Source organism: Canis lupus, chromosome 35 (genome assembly GCF_048164855.1).
Source record: "Canis lupus baileyi chromosome 35, mCanLup2.hap1, whole genome shotgun sequence".
Classification (NCBI taxonomy): domain Eukaryota; kingdom Metazoa; phylum Chordata; class Mammalia; order Carnivora; family Canidae; genus Canis; species Canis lupus.
In genome coordinates this window covers 29,881,780-29,901,613 of record NC_132872.1, presented here as the reverse complement: position 1 = coordinate 29,901,613, position 19,834 = coordinate 29,881,780, and the positions used below count along the sequence as shown (strand labels likewise).

General features: G+C 45.4%; 2 long non-coding RNA genes across 11 annotated transcripts in view; one reads left to right on the top strand and one right to left on the bottom strand.

The window, feature by feature from the left end:
* Positions 1 to 19,834, bottom strand: part of LOC140624661 (uncharacterized) — a 69,765-nt gene that overhangs the window by 33,595 nt on the left and 16,336 nt on the right. For 7 of the 9 annotated variants that reach the window (XR_012024117.1, XR_012024114.1, XR_012024109.1 and 4 more), the window contains exon 2: positions 1,413 to 1,609. This is a non-coding gene — a long non-coding RNA (uncharacterized lncRNA). Of the gene's footprint in view, positions 1 to 1,412; positions 1,610 to 1,985; positions 2,454 to 19,834 lie in introns of those variants that run through there. The other 2 variants (XR_012024115.1, XR_012024116.1) reach the window with 2 other exon arrangements.
* LOC140624662 (uncharacterized) lies at positions 1,370 to 16,169 on the top strand. Of its 2 annotated transcripts, XR_012024118.1 has the most exons (5): positions 1,370 to 1,621; positions 13,284 to 13,369; positions 13,470 to 14,529; positions 15,097 to 15,245; positions 15,783 to 16,169. It is a non-coding gene; the product is annotated as an uncharacterized lncRNA (long non-coding RNA). The 2 variants fall into 2 exon arrangements; XR_012024119.1 differs by lacking the exon at positions 13,470 to 14,529.

Below are 19,834 nucleotides of genomic sequence, written 5' to 3'. Positions count from 1 at the left end.
ATAGTTTTTAACCTAATTCTGTGCTTTCCAAAAATTCTTAGTTTGAACTTACACACAGAAGAGATTTACACTGAGCAAAGACTATACATTTGAAAAAGGAAAACCCAGTTATAAGTCCAGACATCATGGAATCGGGTTTTTTTGTTTTGTTTTCAGTCACCAAGTTAACAAACATATAGAGCTCTTAGACGTGCCCACACTCCACTCGGCCGACAGTATGATAGTGAAAAATAGTCTTGCCCTAACAGGGCTTGAACTGTGGTATGGAAGGTAGAAAATAAACAGATAGTGCGTCTGCTGCGTTACTTCGTGGTCAGTGGCAAGAAGAAGATAATGTGGGCAGGGAGGACCCGAAACGGGAGGTTGAGGTTGCACACGTGGACTGGGGCGGCTCGCGGTGAAGCTGAATTTTGATGAAAACCTGGAAAGCGCAAAGGAACTAACTCTACAATGTCTGAAGGAGCAGCACTTGACGGAGGAGCAGCAGCCAGTGCCAAGGGCCCGAGTTGGGAGTGTGCTCGGCTGTTTGGGGAGGAGCAAGGAGGATCAGAGCTGGCATGGAGGAAATGAAAGGAAGAGAAATTTAAAGAAGGGGCGCGAGCTTGCAGGGTCTTACCCTTGTACATTCTTTGAATTGGTAATAAATACTGCCTCGAAAATAATTAGAAGTTTTATGATCCTATAAAATAGCTACTCCAGGTGAAGGTACTCTAAATAGAATATCTTAAAGAAGGAAATATAGGTATTATAATATATGCACTAGAATAGAAATAGGATTTTATTCAGATATATATGTAAGGATAGATACATATGTATAGATATATAAATAAGGACGATTACTTATCAGACTTTAAGGTTAATTTACTTGGAAGTGACTTTTTTTTAAAGATTTTATTCATTTATTCATGATAGACATAGAGAGAGAGAGGCAGAGACACAGGCAGAGGGAGAAGCAGGCTCCATGCAGGGAGCCTGATGCAGGACTGATCCCTGGACTCCAGAATCACACCCTGGACCAAAGGCAGGCACTAAACCGCTGAGCCACCTAGGGATCCCCAGAAGTGAATTTTTGATACTCAAAGTCCTTGGCTGCGTGTGTACTACATATAGTGAGTCTTTTCTATACTTCATTTTTTTTTTAAGATTTATTTACTTTAGAAAGAGCACACACAAGCCAGAGGAGGGGCAGAGGGAGAGAGAGAGAGAGAACCCCAAGCTGACTCTCTACTAAGCTCAGAGCCCAGGCGGTTCATTCTCAAGATCCTGAGACCATAACCCGACCCAGTAACAAGAGCCGGAGGCCTAACAGACTGGGCCACCCGGCCGCCCCTCCTTTAAATCTGAAGCTAAAGATATGTATTAGAGAAAATTCAATGACCATTGAATTGGGTTTTTTTGTTTTTTGTTTTTACCTTTTGAGATAAATCACAGGGTTGATCGTTTATGCTTAGTTTAAAAATATGGCAGAGATTAAATCAAGATGGTTTATAAACAGGACTGGCCTCCAGTAGCAGGTAAGCAGCTCCGCCCAGCGAAAGGACCGTTGACTCCGCAAGGCTCAGGGCTCCAAATCCCTCGTGCGCAGCGAAGAAGATTCCTTCAGACGCTCCTTGAATCCAAGGTAGGAGAAAATTATGAGCAGCAGAGCACTGCACGTGTGTACACGATCCTATTCCTTTACAACCTTCCGACCCAGAAAATGCCCAGAGGCGGCAGGAGAGCGAGGCCGAGGAGGACGCAGGGCGCGACCCGAGGCCGCAGCCGCCCCCCCCGCCCCCGCCCCTGCCCCCGTAGAGGAGCCACGCGGTCCTGAGAAAACTAACAAAAAATGAATTTTAGGACCGAAATGAAACCAAAGGTTTACAGCACCATTTTTATAATTTCAAATATAAATTTGCTGAGATAGAAGGGAAATCTTTAACCCCAACTAGGACACGTGAAACATCTACACCTCATTCCATTCCTCTAAGCAACACTGTGCTTACCCACCAGGGAGAAGAAAACATGTTATATTTCAAGTACGTTTGTCTCCAAAATCCTGAAACTAACGGCCCGTGTCGCTAAGACGGTAAACCAGGGGCGCGGCTGCCCCTGTGCTCGAGCTTTGGCGCGGCCTCCCCGGCGGCCGCTGAGTCCCCGCAGTCGCGGCCCGCGCCGAGCCCGTGGCAGCCGGCAGTGTGGCCGGCCCGGTCCGGGTCGAGTTGGCGCGTTGCCCGGGGAACCCGGGGGGCCCACTTCCCCCCTACCGGGTAGCGGGACTTGCTCCCAGTTATCTTTACGTCCCTGCACCAACAGGACGGATGGAGGCCGGGAAAACTGCTGCCGAGCCCCACCCGCACCACGCAGTGTGACTTCCCTGCGTCTCCCGGGCCGCGTGCCATCCACATGCGGGTCCCCTCCGAGGTCTAAGAAAGCAGGCGTCGGGAGCGCCTCCGCGTGAGCCCCCTGGCGGCCTGCTCGGGCCCAGCGCACCGGCCTACCCCGCGCCCCACGCACCCGGCCTCCGCACCTCCCGCTGAGTGCATGACCCCCCCCCCGCGTGCCCCACACACCCGGCCTCCGCACCTCCCCCCGAGTGCACGCACCCCCCGCGCCCCACGCACCCGGCCTCCGCACCTCCCCCCGAGTGCACGCCCCCCTGCGTCGCACGCACCCGGCCTCCGCACCTCCCCCCGAGTGCACGCACCCCCCGCGCCCCACGCACCCGGCCTCTGCACCTCCCCCCGAGTGCACGCCCCCCCGCGCCCCACGCACCCGGCCTCGGGGCCTCCTGCCGAGTGCACGCACCCCCCCGCGCCCCACGCACCCGGCCTCCGCACCTCCCCCCGAGTGCACGCCCCCCCCGCGCCCCACGCACCCGGCCTCCGCACCTCCCCCCGAGTGCACGCCCCCCTCCGCGCCCCGCGCACCCGGCCTCCGCACCTCCCCCCGAGTGCACGCCCCCCCCCGCGCCCCGCGCACCCGGCCTCCGCACCTCCCGCCGAGTGCACGCCCCCCCCGCGCCCCACGCACCCGGCCTCAGGGCCTCCTGCCGAGTGCACGCACCACCCCGCGCCCCACGCACCCGGCCTCTGCACCTCCCGCCGAGTGCACGCCCCCCCCGCGCCCCACACACCCGGCCTCGGGGCCTCCTGCCCAGTGCACGCACCCCCCCGCGCCCCACGCACCCGGCCTCCGCACCTCCCCCCGAGTGCACGCCCCCCTCCGCGCCCCGCGCACCCGGCCTCCGCACCTCCCGCCGAGTGCACGCCCCCCCCGCGCCCCACGCACCCGGCCTCCGCACCTCCCCCCGAGTGCACGCCCCCCCCCGCGCCCCGCGCACCCGGCCTCCGCACCTCCCGCCGAGTGCACGCCCCCCCCGCGCCCCACGCACCCGGCCTCAGGGCCTCCTGCCGAGTGCACGCACCACCCCGCGCCCCACGCACCCGGCCTCTGCACCTCCCGCCGAGTGCACGCCCCCCCCGCGCCCCACACACCCGGCCTCGGGGCCTCCTGCCCAGTGCACGCACCCCCCCGCGCCCCACGCACCCGGCCTCCGCACCTCCCCCCGAGTGCACGCCCCCCTCCGCGCCCCGCGCACCCGGCCTCCGCACCTCCCGCCGAGTGCACGCCCCCCCCCGTGCCCCACACACCCGGCCTCGGGGCCTCCTGCCGAGTGCACGCACCCCCCCGCGCCCCACGCACCCGGCCTCGGCACCTCCCCCCGAGTGCACGCCCCCCCCCCGCGCCCCACGCACCCGGCCTCCGCACCTCCCGCCGAGTGAACGCCCCCCCCGCGCCCCACGCACCCGGCCTCTGCACCTTCCGCCGAGTGCACGCCCCCCCCCGCGCCCCACACACCCGGCCTCGGGGCCTCCTGCCGAGTGCACGCCCCCCCCGCGCCCCACGCACCCGGCCTCCGCACCTCCCCCCGAGTGCACGCCCCCCCGCGCCCCACGCACCCGGCCTCGGGGCCTCCTCCCCCCCCCGGTGATAAAATCCCGGGCAGGCTAGCGCGACCCGACTTTGTCCGCGGCCCCTTCTGTGCAGCGCGACTCGCCTCACGCCTTAGGATGGTTCCCAGGACGCTCCTGACGAAGACGGAGACCTGTCCCCAGGTTCGCTCGCACCCACGGCCCGGTTGGGGTCCTCACCGCCCGACTCCGCACTCCCCCCGCAGGTTCCCCCCCGCAGCCCCCCCAGCACCCAGCACCCAGGGCGCGGAGAGGCTGGCCCGTCCCGCCGCGCGAGGCCCCACGGTCGTCCCTCTGCCCTGTTCATCCGGTCACTACTGCTCCAGCCTTTCACACACGTCAGCAATTTCAAGTTCTTCTCCAATCCATTAGTTACCTTCTATATTTTTTTAAAAAGACGTTATTTATTTATTCCTGAGACACCGAGAGAGGCCGAGGCCCAGGCAGCGGGAGAGGCAGGCTCCCCGCGGGGCCGACGCGGGACGGATCCGGGATCCGGGGTCACGCCCTGGGCCGAAGGCGGCGCTAAACCGCTGAGCCCCCGGGGATCCCCTTTTTAATATTTTTAAAGCCTATGCAGCTGTGTAGTCTGTTCCAGCGCACTGAAAACTTTATTGTCACAAAGACAATGCGGTCTGATTCAAACTATATTTGAATTTTTTTTAGTTTTTATTAATCCTTAGGAGCTAATGCGTTCAGAGGGCTAAGTGGGACAGTGCCACACGAAATGCTAATGCACAAGGGAAAAAAGACCAGGAAGAGACAAGAGAAATGTGATGAAGCTGTATAAATAATATATATTGGCTGAGATTTTCTTTAGGAAATTCATCACCTCCTTTCAGAGTTGTCTACTGCCTCAAACCACCGCTGAAAGATTATATTAATATTCTAGTCCCTTTAAATGGATTACTTGCTTTGTCAGCAATATTTGTGGGTTTTCTTTCCCTCAGAAACTAGAATATACTCAAATGTGAAAGTTGTGTTGCTGTTTACAGTGTACTTTTACATGTTATCTCGTTTGACTATATCAGCAATGACCTCTTCCTTTTCCTTGACGAGGAGTAAGTAAAGGTGGCGTAAAATGTGAGAACGAATTTCTTAAGAAAACCTTTATTTTTAAAAGGAAAAGCAGCTCCCCCATGACATACATACATCCTCCCTCGTCCCAAGAACTAAATACCTATGGTAACCGATGCGAAGCTTTATGATACGGCTGCAGAACCAGCATTTTTGGTCAGCTTCTATTAACTGATCGTCATGGCAGATGAATGAGAAGGGTTGAGAGCCAGTGTCAACTGGCACGCAGACCTAAGGAGCGTCCAATTCTTTCTTAACTGTGCTCTTAACGTTTTATGAGACATACACATGGCTAAGTCACCACATGTTGAAAAGCTCGCTCTCGCTCTCGCTCTCGCTCTCGCTCTCATACAGACACACACACATAAACACACATAAATATAAAAAATGATTTTATTAATGCATTAATGTGTAAAGTTCTTTTATGAATGTTTTCATCTAGTAACAGCTGATAGAAAATAAATAGGTGGTCTCTTATCTAGAGTTATTTACTCCCATTTCACAGAAAATGTGTTAGGTTCAACGAAACAGTTGCAGCTAAGCTAATTATAAGAGTGAATTTACTGTGTATATATTATACCTCCTTGGATTCTTACTGTTTGGGGGGAAATTTTATTTATTTATTTATTTTTTTTTTTTTTGGGGGGGGGAAATTTTATACTTTTTAGATTGTTTTTATATTTCATACTTTTAAGGGCATTCTTCCACTGAATTCACAATAACAATAACTTAAAGATTTTTTACTAGTCAGCAAATAACCATAGATGAAGTTAAGAGCCTCGTTAAGGAGAAGATCAGTAATGCTATTCTTTATTCTGCAGCCAATAATTTTATAATTAACAGGAAATAGGCCAGTTGTTTCTCCAGTATAGACGGTTTCATAGGAATTCTTGTGATGTGATTGCCAAGAATAGATTTCTGTGTCTGCTTAATGGTCATTGAAGAAATGACACATTTTCCAAGTTAACTGATCAATTTCTTCGGCAGCTCTCTTATTCAATATAATAAAAACAAAGCATATAACCAAGGATTCTAAAGCACATAAAGAATGTTCAAAAGTCTGGCTTTTACACCCATAACATAAATAAGCACCAAGTATATCTCTAAGCTGAGAAAAAGTTATTATTCTCTCTGAGCAAGAGACTAAACCACTAGATAGGATGTACACCAAGCTTCGTGTCTGTGAGTCTGCTTTCACAGAAAGGGAAGTACTCAGCACATTTTTACCACCCAGCAGCACAGAGAGCCCACAATTATGTTTAAGACAAATCCATATTGTGGGCTCGAACAATCACTGCTATATTAAAAATCTCAAGTAACACAAAGATCGTGTTAACACACAAAATCAATCAGATAGATGTTTGAAGTCCACAAAGAAGTCACTGTAGCTATTCTTCAACTATTCCTTTGATTTCTTTTTCCTTTCTTTTTTTTCTTCTTTTTTCTTTTTTACTTCCTTCCCAAAAATCAGACCCTGATACTGGCAAGTTGAATTAAAAACCTGTCATAAGACATCTGTAAATGATTCTGTAACCAATGGCCATGGCCAGACCCCAAATTTAATTATGTGTAAAATGACAAATAAAACAGAAAAAGTTCCAAACGTAATTAACATGGCGAACATTAAATAGATTCAATGGATATTATATTTAGAAAGTCCCAGCATTGAACAGGCGCCTAGCGCAAAGGCAGTATTTTTCTTCGCATCACACACAGCACTAGTCATGAACGAGAGCATGCAACAATTGATTTAAAACCTTTCTGAAACTGTGGGTGTTTTTCTCCACACAAATACATCATTGAAAACACGACACAGCTCCATGAACAAAGAGGCTAGGCCCATCCATGCCAGACGAGTAGCATGAACAGAGAGGACAGTTGCTTCCTTGTCGCCAGCCCTCCGCTGGGCTAAACACAAAAAACTTTCATGTCATTCAGATTTCATTTCTAGTTTGAGATGTTTTCCAGGAGTCTATTTTGGTTCAAGTGCTTGAGGGATTGGTAATGTGCCCTGGTCTTGGGCGAGCAGCGTCATGCCTGTGCAGCCAAGTTTAAGAACCACTAATGGATGTTCCTTCTGACCTAGATGGAATACATGTAAAAACTACAGAGTGAGGTTGGATTCCCAAGGTTCCCTGTGGCCTGTGACAATTGCTCCTCATCTTTAGTGTGCATTAGAATTATTGGGAGGACGTATTAAGATAAAGATTGCTAGCCACACCACAGAGTTTCTGAATCCGAAGGTCTGGGACAAGGTCAGGATTCGCATTTCTATCAGATTCCCCTGGAATGCTCATGTTGCAGGCCCGGTGACCAGGAATTAGGGCAGATAAGCCCACAGTACCCAACGTGCTTTTCACATGTGAAGTGAAAGTGACTAAGCCTGGGTTAGTCGGGATTGTCTAGAAAACGGAGCCAACAAGGTGTGTGTGTGTGAAATGCCTTTGACCGATTGGATGAGACCCACCTGCATTATGTGCGGTGCTCTGCTTTACACCTTCACAGAAACATCCAGAGTAATGTTCAACCAGATATCTGGACACCGTGATCCAGTCAAGTTGACACACAAAGCAAACGACACATGTTCCCATCCACCCACAAATGTAAATACAACATTAAAAAGAAATAACTTCTCATTTCCAAATCTCTTTATTATTGCAAGTTACCAGGGGTACAGTTCACATTAATCAGACGGTGATAGAAACAATAAGAAAGTTGAATGATCCAAAAGTGATTGAGTTTGGCCATAGTCAGTGACAAAACCCTCAGTGTATTTAGTGACCCAGCAGGTACAGCTTTCTATGTGATATTTTAGGATGCTTATGAAAAACAGACCCGGGACTCACTCAAGGTACAATTATGAAGCCGACCCTTCCCCTTTCCAGTGCTCCTGTGCTGGGTGACAGGGCTCCACGGTGTCTGACGCCCTCGAGATTGCCCGTTCCCTCCATCAAAACCTCTATGTCCTATGCTCCTGTCCCCAAAATCTCCTAACCTCAGCTGTAAACATTATGACAAACGAATATGCCGTGAAGTGCAGAGATAATTTGATGACACTGACTGATTTTTATGTGGCTCAATAAAGCCAACCCCTGCCAACATTATTTTTCTGAAATTGCAGGTGGAGAGCAAAGCTAAGCACGTAAAGGAACTTATTTTTCACACTGGGGTCTATGACAAGGCGAGCCTTAGCGGGAGAGCTTTTTCAAAACATTCGCTGTGTCACTAGTATGCAGGCCACATTAACGCGCCTGGGGATGGGTTGGTTCCAGAAAATTCGAGTAAAGCCCCTCCTCCCGCATCAGTAGTTCTCAATCCTAATGATGTATTACATCACCTGGTGGGTTTTCACTGTGTCCAGATGCCAGGGCCCCTCCCTAATCCAGTTATGAAAGAGCGTCTAGGATGGTGGGGCCACGGACCTGCTCTCCCGGCCCCCCTGGTGCCGACGGGCCTTCCATTTCCAAGCGACGTCAACCACGAGGTCACTGAGCTTGTAAGGAAAGCAGGCTACGTTACCCATCATAAACAAAATCTTTGTGGTATCAGTTTTACCATCTATAGTTACAGACTTTGTACCTCGAGTCAGCTGAAGTGAGAAACAGCCTCGTATGGGAAGAAGTCTGGGGGGAACATGGACCTCTGCACCTCCTAACTTCTCGTTCTCTCAGCTTTCTCTCTGTTACCCTTTGAAAAATTCTCCCTTTCTGGAAATTACCACCGTAGGTATGGGGCATTCCAGGTACTTAGGCAGAACAACAGGGTTTTAAATAGAATGATGATTAAAAATAGAGCATTTTCCCCCCTGATGGGGCTTTTCGTTTGCTAGTCTAATGAGCTTGAAAGACAAATGGCCTGCAACCACCCTGAAGTTTCTTGTAACATTTGATCAACCGGAGCAGGGGCAGGTCCTCAATCAACTGAGGCCGCTCGGCGGCTCCAGCCCAGACAGGAGCTCAATGAGTCTTATTGATTGGCTGACAGAGGATGAATTGTTCTCACCGTTTATTTCAGTTTTTAAGGTATTTCAAACACACATCTTTTAGTGCATATTTTAAAATAAGATACATACTTCCTTTTTTTAAAATTTATTTTATTTATCTATGTGAGAGAGCGTGAGAGAGAGGAAAGGCAGATGGAGAGGGAGAGGCAGACACCCCGCTGAACAGGGAGCCTGACGTGGGACTCGATCCCAGGACCCGGAGATCATGACCAGAGCTGAAGGCACAGGCTCAACCGCTGAGCCCCCCAGGCGCCCCAAGATACGGACTTAAATATTTCAATTTTAGAAAAGCAACGTAAACCTTCAGAAAACATTCATACTGAAAAAGTTTCTGTTGGCCTCGAAGAGGTAACTCTGAGAAAGAAGAAAGGACCAATGCTCGCGTAGAAGCGCTGAAGAACTGTCCCCAAAGTGTTTTTTCAGATTTTGGACTTAAGAGAATTTTAGGCACGTGGGGGGCAAAACATTCTCGCTGTTACAAATCCTTACACAAAGGAGACACCCACCCTCCAAACAAAACCTCACCGTCTGTGACTGCCCGTGGGTAGGCCCGCATCTACACGGTGACCCCTCGGCCCCCCGACTGCAAGGGCGCCGCGTTGGAGAGCCGTAGGCGGCCTCGGGGGTACCCCATGCCCCGGAGGAAGCTCAGGCCCCCCGAACCCAAGCCTCTCGGCCGCCTCTGCACCTAGCACCTGCTGTGAGGAGCGGGATTGGGGGCTGCCGGCCGCCCCCAGCATCTTCATCAGCTTCTCAGAAACCGGAACGTGAGGCCTACCTCAGATCAGCCTCTGTCTCTGAAAGGATCCGAATAGCACCGTGGAGCTCTGGAAAGCTGGGCTCGCTTTGGTAAATTAGACATCTCTGAACACAATCTTTATAGCTGGAAAATTGGAAAATCGACGATTTCTCCTATAACTCCAAATGTAAAAGGATATAGAGAAAATGTTTGACAAGGGGCGCCTGGGTGGCTCTGTTGTTGGGCGACAGACTCTTGATTTTGGCTCAGGTGGTGATCTCAGGGCTGCGGCTCCGGCCTCGGGTACCTTGCTGGGATCCACACAGGCTCTGCTTGGGATGCTCCCCCTCAACCCCGCCCCACCACTCATGCTCAGGCTCTCTCTCTCTCTCTCTCAAAAAAAAAAAAAAAAAAAACTCTCTCCCTCTTCCTCTGCCCCCACTACTCTCATGTGCCGCACTCTCTAAAACAAAAAAAAAGAAAAGAAAAGAAAAAGAAAAGAAGACAATGTTTGGCAAGAACAGTGTACTGAGTGAACGTGAGCGAAGACATCAGGGTAATTAATTTGTTAACAGCAAAAAGAAAATTTTCAAAGATGACCAGAATGCCCGGGGCTAGTCTACAGTAAATATGAGCACCACTTTTACATTATTTCAATACATTTTAAGATACACGGATCATTAGTATGCAGTTTTCAAGTGGGTAAGGTTGGTGATGTTTTTAATGGTGCATTTTGTTGTATTCATCTTTATTCATTTAACTTTTCAGTAATGTCTCATTTTGTTTGCAATTGTGCCACAAAATAGTTGCACCCGTATTTGCAAATAGGAAAAGAATGAATGAGGTCGTAAATATAATTATTAATTTGCATAATATTTATAATTATTATATTTATGTAAGATTTATATAATTTGTAATAACATTTATTTTATATATACAATTACAGATAATGATTATATCACAATATTAGTGATACTGTTCATAATCAAATTAAAATACTAAATATTTTAAATGCACAAAATTAAAGTATTTGGCTATATTATATGTATGTGTTATTTGTACAAGTCAGTTTTGATGTTAATATTCTAACACCACTTCCTTCCTAGCCTTACAATACAAGTTTTTGTTTTATTTTTAAAAATGACTAAGAAAAGTTGCATTCAAATATGAAATTCAGTAGATCTCTTTAGAAGTAAAACTCAACTGTCATGGAAAACTTAAGTTAATTGGATCTATTTTAGAGATACATGCTAGAATGGTAATTGCGTTTAAACACATAATTAATAAATAAAACATGAATTATTATGACTCAAAGAAAGTCTTCAAATTTTAAGTCTCTTACTGTTCACAATTTCAGTAAAGCAAAAATACATATGAACCTCCGTGAGAAGTCCCATTGTTGCTTAGTCAGCATTAATATGCTCATCACTGTCTACTTGGTGCTGGCCTTGTTATCAGCAAGTTTCTAATATCTCAAACTAAGATATTTTTGAAAGAATGAGAAATGCCATTTGTCAGGCAAATCCCTTCACTGATTTCATTGCAAGATTTAGGAGGCACAGAGTCAGAAGAGAACTTTTTAACCTAGTTTATTCTTTGAAATGTTGTTTTTAACTTACAACAAATACTGCTGTCGCAGAGATAAGAATAAGAAAAATCCCGATAATTTTCAGGATTACACAGGACACACCCAACGTATTTGATACAGTTGCTTTGGGCTACCCTTCAACCACCTGGACACTCATCACGCTCTTCAGCTTGAAGGAGAACCTATTTTGCTCATTGAAGTGTCAACTGCATCTCTTACCCTGCACAGCGCAACTAAAACTTTGCTTCTTTGGTTAAATTCAACAGGTAATGAGACCTTATTATGAACCTGGCACTTTAATATACATTCAAAGAAATACTCGAGGATAAGACACAATAATTGAGGAAAGAAAGAGAGAACTGTAACTTTTATAGCTCACAAACTCAATGAGCAAATAGTGCAGATGCACACGAAATAATGCATTTTAGTAAACCACACAATAGTTCCCAAAAGTGATGAAATAATTACTAGTCCCACACGGGAAAGGGAGACAGGCCCGAACACGGGAGGGAGGAGTGGACAGTAGTACTCTAAGTCAAGAGACTTACTTTTGTTCTTAGAAGAATGGATAGAGAGGAAGGGGCCACGCTTCCACATTTAGAAGAACAACTTGAGTAAAATTGTGTCACTGGCAATAATCAAGGTCTGAGAGACATTAAAAGGAAGAAATTACTGGTCATGAAATGCTGGACAAGGATGAAGACAAAAAGAAATGATTATTTTTAAGGTCCAAATCCAGGAGACCAAGAGAGCAAAGTGAACGTAAATGTGAAGGGACCTTTCACAAGAGAAAAGCTTGAGTTGGGTTTGCGTATGTTGAATATTCAGCCATTCCCGGGACAATCAGGAGAAAATTAAAAGTGGTACCAAAGCTTGACCAACATGAGATGTAGTCACTGCCACCATTTCTGCTACAAGGAAAAGCATAATAACTAAAACTTTTAATTATTTTGATCATAGCGTCTCTTCCTTCAATATGAAACACAGAGCAGCGGATATTTTCAGTAAAGGTTTTAGAGGGATCCCTAGAACTCCTGAATTTTCAGCATCTCTGAGGAAATGAAGTTCAACTCCGGGCCATTTCAGCCCCTTCTATGGCTTTTCTTATAGGCTCACTTCCCCACACTCATCAAAAGTTTTCCTATTTCTTCTAACAGTCTTCTAATTCATTAACTCGAACTTTGCTCCGAGAATATGAGAAAACTATGTGTCTGGAGTATCAAGGTGAAGAATAAGTAGCATGATCATACTTCCATCCTCTCACTCCCTAGACAGATGGCATGGTGCAAGCTCCCCACCAGGAAATAAGCAAACTGACCATAAGCTTTTTCCATGTTTGGCAACATGATGTTTTCTAGAAACAGAGAGTAATGATCCAGGCTCAGCTCAGATTTTTGGTCCAAGAAATACAATAGTGTAACCAGAAAAAATTCAAAAATATTCAAATTGGGGTGCCTGGGTGCCTTACTCAGTTGAGTATCTGACCCTTGATTTTGGCCCAGATCATGGTCTCAGGGTTACAAGACAGAGCCCCTCATTGAGCTCCAGGGAGTCTGCTTTGGACTCTCTCTCTCCTGTCCCTCTGCCCTTCCCCTCACCTCTCTCTCTAAAAAACAAAAACAAAAAAAATAAGACATTCAAATCATTTAAAAATGTCCTCTTAAAAATGGTGACAAGATGGAAATAGACTTTAAAAACCGCAAATCATCTGAAATATTCATTCTCCCCATCTTTACAACTCTTAACATTCCCCATATGGAAGGCAGCAGCTCCTAAAAGTCTTCCTCTCTGATGCTCTCAAGGCCCCACCACCATCCCGTGAGAGGCTCGCCTTTCCTTCTAATGCTATTCTTTTTTCTCTTCCCAAAGTAAATACTCTGTCTTCCCTTTTTCAGTTTTTTTTTTATTATTATTATTTTCTAGTTCATTGCCTCAAAACAGCATCAAAGTAACATGGGAATTGAAAGAACTTTCCTTGGAGGTCAGAGGGAAGAAGAAAATCCGGAGGGGTAAGCAGCACATATTGACGTTTGCAGTTCCCATCACATATGGATGCCTAGTTTCAGGGTCGTTTACTTTTAATGTGTCTTATTTTGTCCTCAAATCTAGGCTCTTCAGCGGACAATTCAAATTCTCAGGAGATTTCTGGGCTTTTGGAATCAGGGCGAGACTGAGTTGAAACCTCCGTTGTGCAGTCAGCTCACCCGGGAGGCGCCACTGTCTTCAGTGCTTCTGGGCCAGGGGAGTGAGGGCCTCAGCGCTGGGCCCAGGCGGTGCCAGGGTCTCTCTGGCCTCGGGCTCCCACAGTGCCCCCCAGAAGGCAGGCACGGGGTGCAGTCTGCTCCAAGAGCTAGCACAACATTCACATGTTGCCTGTTTTCCTCACACACACTGGGTTTCTGTCTAATTTTGTTTTTAAGGAGTCAGAAGTTGGAGAATATGATTTATCAAATTGTATTTAGTTTTTTAAGTGTAAGTGTACTACCGAGAAAGAAAAAACTCTATATAGATTGCTTTTCTTTTTCTATGTATATTTTATTTATTTGAGAGAGAGAGATGGGATGCCTGGGTGGCTCAGTGGTTGAGCATCTGCCTTTGGCTCGGGGCGAGATCCTGGAGTCCCGGGGTCGAGTCCCGCGTCGGGCTCCCTGCATGGAGCCTGCTCCTTCCTCTGCTTGTGTCTCTGCCTCTCTGTGTGTGTCTCTCGTGAATAAATAAATACAATCTTTAGAGAGAGAGAGCAGGAGGGAGAAGCAGACTCCCCACTGAGCAGGAAGCCTGATGAGGGACTCGATCCCAGGACCCCAGGATCATGACCTGAACTGAAGGCAGACATTTAACTTACTGAGCCACCCAAGTGCCCCATCTTTTCACTTTCCTAAATGTCTTTTTCTTTCTAAAATGTCCAAGGACTTTTAGGTTATGGGTAGTGAACATCTACTTAACTAACAACTCTTATATCAACTACGAGTTTCAATGACATGCTTGTTCAGCTGGGTGAAGGGACAGCAGCCGAAGTCACGCCAAGGGGCTTCAGAGTTTCCCTAAGTGCTAGGGAACTTGGAAGACACCAACGAATTATAATCACGTAGCAAATAACAATTACATGAAATAAAAGGCAAATCATCCAGAACGAATGAAATCTTATTTAAAGCACATTATGTACCAGGTAAGAGAAGTGCTGAATATTTGAGTGGGGATGAAAGAAAATTTGAAACCAAATTCTTTGATTTTAGATAGCTATTCCGTGAATGCATATGTTTAATAGCATATTATAAAGTGTCACTTCTGAAACACCCTTATGCTCGCAGACAGCGTATTCTTAGGTCACAAAATTATGACGTATATATATCAAGTCACTTAGCGCTGCTGGCAAGTGTTGCCAGCCTGAAATATAAAACAGAGAGGATAATAAAACTTTAACAAGCAGCAATAAAACTAATGAAATATAATCTCAAATATACTAGTCTAATTCATCCAGAGAGGAAACACAATCACCCAATCCCGGGGATGAGGAAATGAAGCCAGCTCCATAAAAACACATATTCATCACAGTAACATGGATCATTTTAGAATTAGAACCAAAGAGCATTCAAACTGGTTACAGGAGTGTGATTATCAGGGCCAAATAGATGAGGATGACAGGATGAAGCAACATGCGTAAAAGCTTATTTTGGCTCAGTATTTAAAGCTGTGGAAATGAAAATATTGATATTATTTTTATTATTTTTAATAGAATCTTCCGTGCTGAGGACAGAGAAACTTCACGGTCATCAAAGTGAGCAGCATTTAAGAAATTAAGACTTCCAAGCTCACTATATGAGCGGGTCACAGTGTATTTATATGCGGTTCACACGTGCCTGTGGACCACGCGTCCAGTTCCAGGTAACTCCTGGGCCCCCGAGGTTGGGATTAAACTATCACGAATTCCGCCCCCCCCCCCGCCCCCGCTGCCCCCCACTTATTCTCATCCTTCTCCTCTGTTCTTGAGAACCTGGATTTCCGAATTCAAGGAGCAGCAAGGAGAGGGCAGGAAAGGGAAGGAAGAGTGGGAAAGGGCAGCGCAAGGAGGGAGGAGGGCCAAGGACAGGTGCTCTGCAAGCCCTTCCTCGGGAGCTTCGGGGCTCTGCACACAGAAGTAAGGCAGCGAGCTAACCAGAGAACAGACCTCCCCAAAGATGGAATCAGAAGAGACAAGGTTTTAGTTTTTTGGGTTTTTTCCCCCTTTAAGAGACAACTTGCATGATCGTGCATGGAGTACAGTTACACATCCAGGCAAATTAGCAAAGGGAAACAGGTCAGCGCTGCCCATTCCTGGGGGCACCCACGAGACAACCAGGGGCTCTGCGCTTGGTGCTCACCGCGGGGAGACAGGGGAACATCAGAGGACTTTGTACCAAGGATTGGTTTCTTCTACCCAAGGAGGCTGAGGAAACACAGAATGTCAAGTGCGGTCAAATCACGAATAGGACGGGATGCGGAACTCTGTTCAGCTGCGTGTAAGACAAGCACAGGCCATGCGGACGACCAAGGCCGCGCGGAGATTGTGGAGGGCTTGGGAATTTCTCTTAATCAAAGGGCAACCTGGTGGGAGTGTTTTCCTAAAGTGATGAACTCACAGAGAGTCCGATTACCTGCCACAGGCTGGATTGACTAAGGCGTTTGCAGAAACTCTAATAAGGGTTTTGTTGAAAGACAGCAATGGAAAGAAGGTGTCACCTGAAAAATGTATGAATAATAAGATGGACTTTTTCCTTTTTTTAACCCTACATTTAAATGATAGAAAATGGAATATGAGGTTAAACTCGAGTATTAATAATCAAATTCATCCTACCTTCTATTGTTTCACTTTTCTTTTAAAAATTTGTATACTTCTCTCCATTGGTTTTATTTCAGTGTGTTTGATAGGAGTACTAATACTGGCCTCAGAATTGTTCACTATTTCCTGCCTGTACTGAAATTTTAATATCTAAGTATATGCCTTTCCATCTTAAACGTGGTAAATATTCGGTGGCTCAGTCAGGCATCCGACTCTTGGTTTCTGCTCAGGCCATGATCTCAGGGTGGTGAGGTGGAGCCTGAAATCCAGCGCCCAGCCAGGGCAGAGTCTGCTTGCGATTCTCTCTCCCTCTTCCTCTGCCCCTTGCACTCGTGATATCTCTCTCTCTGTCTCTCTCTGTCTCTCCAAAATAAATAAATAATTCTTTTTAAAAAATAAATAATTCTTAAATAATAATAATACAGAAGGAAAAAAACACTTTATAGAAATGAAATAATAAGGTTTGTAAGAGTTTTGGTTGATAACGAGTCATTGCTATTATTTTCCTTCTTAATATAAATGCCTGATAATTATTTTTGCTAGATGATGCCTTTAACATCAACCTGCTTTCAAGGTTCACTAATAATCCTACCTGCCTAGGTGGGGGAAGGGGAAACCTCAATATAAGAGCGTAAGTCGACAGTATTCTCAATACAAAGGCTGCTCCATGGAAATGGAGAATTGAATTAGGCTACCTTTATGCTTGAAGAGGGTAATTTCACTTGCTACTTCACAGTTGAGCCTTTTTAGGGCTCGCTTTCATTATAACATATTCGTGTAGCACCATCGTGTGGTAAATCAGACACATACCAGCTTACTTGAAATAGTGCTAGAAGATCCCAAGAGAGGGGGGAAAATGTGCTATTTGTTTGAATGTATTCTGATCACTTTCATTTCATCCAGAAGAGCCTAGAAAGAGTTAGCTGTGGTGACTCATACCCATAGATCTAAGCAAAGTGCTTGTTTACTAGATGGGCTGTGTTTGAAGTCAGAACCACGGCCAGCATAACTGATAAAAACACAGGGAGCAAATTAACGTTTCCCATTTTGGAACTGTTTTAATGTTCTGGGTCTCTCATATAAAAGGTCTATCAACTATTAAAAGTTGCATCTTTTATATGTTTCCAAAGTCACAAGTTATAGTTAAAATAATATTCTATAACCGATGGTGCCTTTCTTATCTAACCGAAAAAAACCCTGAGTATATAAATGGGCAAGTTTAAGTGCACATATAGGGTGTTTGAAAGGAATTTAAATGGGAAATGTTAAACATACAGCTTAACAGCATACTTTCCTCAGTTAGATCATTTGTATCCATTTTCAAAAGCACAAAATCAAACTTTAGTTTTAACTCTCTTCTGCTTAATTTTCAATATCATCTCTAATACTGAGGAATGGGTGTAACGCTGCAATTGCTTTAACAGATTTATGTTTTACAAGTTAAAATTTTTCTTCCAAGATCAGAACATGGAAGTCAAAAATATGAATTGGTAAAGCAGTAACTCTGGATTTAAATACAGAAGTTCTTCTTATAAAGATTTTAATTTTTTTTCAGAAACAAAACATAATTAAAATTTAAATATAGCAAAAACTACAGGAGGTACAATTCTCTCACTTTAGAAAGTATCAAATGGGCTGATGAAAATTTTGCCTTTAATTAATAGTGTAAGGAGAGAAAGTACGATTAATTAAACTCTATTAACTTTATATATTGTTTTAAGAAATGACAAGTGCTTTCAACTATATTACCTCAGATTATAAATTTAAATACACCAAACGATTGTGTGGGACGAAATTCTAATTTGTTTTCCTCTTTCCCTGTCCCAATTGAATACCAACCACAAATTGCTTACTATATTTAAAGATACAAAATTATCAACAGATATAAAATCAGAAAATGAGAGGGGGAAAAAAGATCAAAAAAGCAAATATCCTAATGAAGAAAAAAAAGAACATATTGAGTAGAGATGAAAATTATCTAACCCAAAGATTAGACAAACACTATTATTTGGTTGTAGGAGAGTCTATTACGGAAAACAAAACAAATCCAGTAGATAGACATAATAAAACAAGTAGAACGCCTCATGGAATCTTGACACACTTAAAGTCCACAAGTTATTTAATTGTCTGCCAATCCCATAAAAGTTTAATTTAGTTCACAGTGGCTTCGGTTCCACAGGTGTGTCAGGGGCAGCTCCCCGGGGCGGGGCTACAAATCTAAAGCCTCCTGAATGTTCACCCTCATGAAGATGAAGGGCATCTAGAAGATCCAGCTATGAGGTAACCCCAAGGAAGGAGCACTGGTCGCCTTCATAGATACATGTCTGTTTTCTTAAGAACGGAGGCAGTCTGGGTCAACGTTTTTTGACTGCCTTACAGAAACTCATTTAAAATAGTTTTATACAGAATGGGCATTTGTTACAGGGATATAAATGTATAGGGCTCCTCAAAGGGCATCCAAAGACAATGATGGGATTGGTTATGGAAGCAGAGACTAAGTATTTAGAAAGTAGTATAGTGTTTTGTCTGCTGATTCTTTTTAAAAATCTAGTATTAGTTTCCTATGGCCATTGTAACAAACTGCCACAAATTTGGTGGCTTGAAACAACAGATTTATTGTCTCGTAGTCCTGGAGGCCACTCCAACCGTCTTCTTCCAGGAGGGCCTTGAGTTAGTGAAGCATCTTAGCCAGCATAGCAGAGAGCAGGAAGTGCTCGAGAGTTCTCCATCACCACTGCCTCCCAAGATGGCTATAAGCCAAGCACTGATTAGGGAGGGAGTATGGAGCCGGCAACGTTGCCTTGAGTCTGGACAAACAGTGCATTGTAAGTCACATTCCAAAATTCCCCTGCTGCATAAGGCTATCACCACCCTTGCTTGAAATAGCACCCTTGCCACTTACCTTCCCCCTCTTGCTTCCCTTACTCCCTCACCAGTTTATCTGGGAGCACTCTCTTAATAAATGGCTTGCATATGAAGCCCTTGCTTAATGTCTCCTTATATTGAAGAAAGTGACCTACCACTTAAGGCATTTCACAGACATCATGTTTAATCTCCCCTTAGACTGGGAAACCCAACCTAAGACAGAAGCTATCTCATACAAGCCACGGCGAGAGGAGCATCCAAACCTCATTGAAGAACCAGAACCAAATTTCCCACTTCTCTCTCTGGGCCTCCCGAGCCTCATGAACTATTGTTTTTGAAGGTCTGTTTTATTTTTGTCTCTGCATACATCTATCTCTGAAGACTTTATTATATATGACCATAACTTTCAACCTAACTTTTTGGTCTCTATAATTTTCTTCCACTGAATATAATAACTCTCCACAATCTGTTAATGACTTTTATAACAGTTTTATATAAAGGAAGCTTATTTCAATGAGCTTTAATAGAAAAAAAGGATCACTCCACAGCTTTAGAGATTATAACACTCTTCATAGTGATAAGCGAGATTAATTATTTCTCAGTCTCATTCAAGTGTGGAATAAAGGGGGAATCTGATTGAACCCGATTATATTGAGGTAATATAATGATATTATATTGATCCTAACACCAGTCATGATCAGTATATAGTATACAAATAACTGTCAAGCTTAATCCCTTTAACAAAGTTCTTCCTTTATAAGAAAAGAAGTGCATGCTAAAAAGAATAAAA